Source organism: Malania oleifera, chromosome 11, assembly GCF_029873635.1.
Source record: "Malania oleifera isolate guangnan ecotype guangnan chromosome 11, ASM2987363v1, whole genome shotgun sequence".
In the NCBI taxonomy this organism is placed as follows: domain Eukaryota; kingdom Viridiplantae; phylum Streptophyta; class Magnoliopsida; order Santalales; family Ximeniaceae; genus Malania; species Malania oleifera.
This window is the reverse complement of record NC_080427.1, coordinates 7,482,233-7,487,448: the sequence shown is the minus strand read 5'-3', so window position 1 is coordinate 7,487,448 and position 5,216 is coordinate 7,482,233.

Sequence of the window (5,216 nt, the reverse complement as noted above, 5' to 3'; positions counted from 1 at the left end):
GCTATCATCGGATCAGGTCCTCCTGAGAACGTCGGAAGATGCATGCGTGTGAACCTCTCAATGGTCTACCCCGCAACCGTAGGAGAGCGTTCACGTCTCCTGACACTCCGCGCGATCTCCCGCAGAACCTACCTTGTCAACCCTCGAGACACAAAAGGAGACTCATCACTCACCGTCTCCTCAGAGCCACTTCCCAGGTTGTTATCCTTGGGCTCCATTCTGAAAACACAATGGGAATCTATTAATACTCCTATAACACGTACAACTAACACAATTATCTACGATTAATCATGTTAACTACCACCTCACGGGTTCAGGTTTGTCCCATCACACTGACACGAAAATCATCAATGGTTTGCCATGATTTTACTAAAATCGTCATTCCAAGAGAAACACAGAATACCGCCAATAAGTCCCGGTCTAGCAACACAACAACCCTCGACCTACTCTACCTATTTCTAACATCCTATACTCTAGCATGTACACACAACTATGCCTAACCAAGTCTACAAGACCTAACAACCTGGTTAGCTCTGATACCAAGCTGTCACGCCCCAAACCCGATAATGGGACCCAGGGGTGAATTAGTAACCTAACATGTCCCTGTATCATATAAAAAATCTATGATACACCATAATGAATGAGGGTCCGACCCCATGGGGTTCCCAGGCACCCTATACACATCCATATACAAATCATATACAGCGCAAAAAAAGTCATTATATACATACTTCGTACCATACCAGAATCTATACAAAAGAACAAAGATCCATGATACAAAATACAACCCGGGTGTCAACTTAAAACCACAAAAGACAACCCAGCACAGTCCTAGTACTTACCCAAGTACCTCTCGCAGTACACTGACCACTACGCTCCCAACTCAAGGACCCTAGTTTCGGTTACTCGAATGACCTGAAAAATATGTACGTACAGTAGGGGCGAAACACCTCCTAGTAAGGAAGAATCAGGTTATATCGGTGTGTGGCATATGAGTGCTATCATGACACAATAGCATGCACGATTTAAACAGTAAAAGTAGTTCCAATATTTTCGCAACAAAACAAGCAATACAATCTTGTGTCGTTATTGTCTAGTGGTATTTCACACCCTTCAGTAAAAACTAGTGATCTGGTGATATCTCAAACCCTTCGGTAAAAGCTGGTAGTCTAGTGATATTTCACACCCTTTGGCAAACACCGATGCCCCCGATAACCTAGCATAGCATCAGCCCACAATGTTGAACCGGTGCAAATCTAGTGTTTTCACACCCTTTGGCAAAAGCTGACCAATCTAGTGGTATTGCGCACTCTTTGAAAAAAGCTGGATTTCAAAACCTGGAACAATTCAGAACTCCGTTCCTATTTCATTTCATCAAAACACAACTCATGCATGTTCATATAACTAAACAATTCCACACCCACTTGGTAATCTAAAATCATGATTTTCCAAACATATACAGTTTAAACAAGTCAAGGCACGGTCATCCCTATAACACAATATATATCACAATATATTAACGGTTTTCCAACAAAACCAAGGATGCAGCCCACTGCCCCCTTTTCCCAAAAATGTAATATGAAAAATTCATAATTTTAGCCATTAGATTTTCCCAAATAAGTAACCAAAACGCACACAAGACCGTGAACCACAATTCTACCAAGTCCGATTTCAAAAATAACCGACATAAACTGAATCCTCTTACCTTTCCCCAAACGGAAAATCCCGAACTCTACGGCACCTAAACAGCAAACCGAGTTCCCAAAACCTATAAACCACAGTATAGAATATACTCACAATTCTATTCCCTCCATAACTACCAGAACAAAAATTGAAAACCGAGCATTACCTCGATTTCAAGCCAAAACCCGAAAAATGTCCGAAACGAAGATCCGATCCGTAAATCTTGTAAAGAATCCTTCCTTGATCCTTGTGGTAATGTAGGATCTACGATTCCCGCAATGTACGACAAAGAAATCTAAAGAGAGAGAGAGAGAGAGAGAGAGAGAGAGTGTGTGTATTTTGAGTTCCTAGAGAGACAGAGAGAGGATTTGAGATTTCTTAACTGAGAAGTAATGAAAATAGATATTTATAACCCTTTGACTCGGCCGCCCTCATCGACTAAATAAATTTTTAATCTCTTATAGATCATGTCAAGGATTAATGTTAGACTAAATAAATTCAATGCGACTGCAATAGAAACTAGCAAGATCAGGGGAACTTTTTGGTCTAACAGCAAAGACAGATGCAAAAGCTAAATGTAAAATTGACCATGGTCATGCAACGAGTTAGCTAATCTAGAACAAATTCAACTAAATCATGTTCAAATGAAACTAATCGAAGCCAAATTCTTAATATGAAGCCTAAGATACTAAAGAATTACTCAACTTTCTTTTCTAACTTAAAGTGGTATTTTAAAGCCTCTCAAATTGAATCAAAATAGAGAAAAGTAGCCATAGTGACTATGAATCTCATTAATGATGCAATGTTGTAGTAGATGCACTAGGGACACATGGGAGGACTTGAAACATGCATTGAAGACTCAATTTTATTCAAAAAATGTCGAACACCTAGCTTCTTGTTAACGATATGATATGCAAAAAAAAAAAGGTTTAATTTTTGAGAATACAAATAAGAAAATTCATAGTGGTGAAGCTCAATATTAAGGACATAATAGACATACTAATACCAATAAATTATTCCATTTCTTCAAATGACTAAAGACTTGGTCTAAAAAATAATTAAGAAGAAAAGGAGTTTAAGACCTTCCCTGTGCCCTCATTGTTGTTGAACGATTGAATGATTACTCAAACAATCTTTTAAAGAGGAAGAACCTAAACCCCACCAAGAATGATTTAAGTCCTAACAAAATGAATAAGCTTGTGACTTGGGGGAGGGGAGCATAGACCTTTTAATTTTGAGAGAGAAAGAAAGTCATTCAATTCTAAAGATTGGAAGGGCGAACAAGTGAGAACCTTAGAGAGCTGAACTCCCTTGCCATTTTCTTTTGTGAAAGGCCCTATCAACAAATAATGCCGGAAAGTATTGAATGCTTTAAAGGCAATAAGAAAAGAAAAGAAAAAGAAGTCCCCATTGAAGGTCTAATAGAAAATTAAAACATGGTAGGAATTTTCAGATTTTTTGAAGCATTTGAAAGCCAAGTGATTCGTAACAAGAGCCAAGAGAAGTGTCTCATATATGCTGACTTAGTGTTGAATGGTAAGAGCATAAAATCTATGAATGACAATGGCACCATCCACAACTTCATACTGATTTGGAAGCTCTCTAGTTAAAATTATAAGTCAATAAGGATTCAAGGAAGTTGAAAGTAATCATTATGAAGCCTTGTCTATAGTTGGAATCACTTCAAGGATATACTTTGTTTGATGGGACCTTGGGTTATGATAGTAGACTTCATAGTGCCATGCTAGATGAATTCGATATGGTAGCTACCCAATTCCTACAAAAAAAATTGCCCCTTGATTCTTAGGGATAAATGATGCACAATGCCAGTTCCTATGAACAACATAAACAAAAAGAAACTCCTCTCAACCCTTTAATTTAAAAAAGGAACTATTATTCCTTGTATTTCTCATGAAACAAGAAGGTGGTGAATCAGGTACAATTGAAATAAGGAGGCTTTGGTGAATTTCAAGAAATGATGCCAAATCAACTTCCAAGAGTAATCCCACATCAATGCCATGTGATGTGGATCACAAAATTGAACCCCTTCTCAGGGTAATATCACTAGTTAAGCCCCTTATTAAATCGAACCTAGAGTTGGTTGAATTATTGAGGAAACTAATGAGCTAGTTAAAGTAGAATTTGTCTAACCCTCCAAATCCCCTTTGAGGGCCCTTGATTTGCTCCAAAAGAAGCAAGATGGAAGCTTGATGTTCGATGTCGACTATGAAACTCTGAATAAGGTTACCTATTTGAAACAAATTCCCCATCATGTTTATGATTATGGCCCTTGTATTCAAATGGTTGCACATGATATTATTTTTTTGCTATCGTTGTAGATAAAGTAATTTAAGTAATTTATGTGAAGCTCGTACATACAAACTCGACTATGGAAACATCAGCCGACTTGGCAAGACAACTCACATAGTGCCACTCGAATCACACAAGTAGAAGAAAACTTGGTATTCGTGTTGCTAGAGGGTATTGGGCCAAAAGTTGAAATTATCAAGGTAACAAATATTTTTAAAATACAGGCATTATTTGACCTGGACAATTGATGCAATGCATGTAAACAATTTAGAAATTCTAGAAAATGTAGAAGCATAATTTCTCATTACCTTATTAAATTATATCGAAATACTATTTTTTTGCTATGCCAAAAGTATTTTTTTTATTAGAACAATATTATACTTTTTCAAGTAGTGTTTAAGAGCATAAATTATAGTACTTGAATTTGAATATACTAAAAGTATTTGACAAGTCCATCTCCATTGGTGCAAGCACCATTTGGTGTCAACTCATTGAATCTGAAATGACCCAATCCACGCCATCACCATACTATGTGTTCCAACATATCATAATGAAGGAATCAAAGTCATTTCCCCTCTAGATGGTAAATTGTACATTATCCAAAATGTTAAAACAGATCCACAATTTAGGCCACATTTGGTTTCTGAATTACAAGTGAAATGAATTTTCAATTTCAACTGTCCACTTCTACGTCCATTCCAAAAAAACCATATGCTTGAGCCATAACAATCCCTCCTACAACCCAATTCTGATTGCCCCTATTTCAAATCATTTCATTCCCAGCTAATAAATGCGACTTAAGTACTGCTTGGTCCCAATTAATGAGATGAGATGCTTTACAAAATGGTTGCTTTGTATGGTTGCACGAGTATAATTGTACAAATAGAACATTATATACTTTTGGAGACCGTCAAGTGCGTGTTTACACAACTATATAATTGCGCATAGTTTCTTACATGTTGCTAATACATCAATGCATGCATTTTGATACAGTACACTGCTTCCAATAGTAAACTATTCATGATAATCCCCCATCTCTGTCCATACTTCATCCTCCGCAATTTCACAATCAAATATATGCAATGGTTGGATGTAGCCATTAGTGTTATTTGAGAACAATGAAATATGGAAGGCACCAGCAACCAATTGACTCTGGAAACAGGGGATTTGCCCCTGGCCATCATTTGAATCATAAAACCAAATTTTGTAAAGGGCAGTCACAA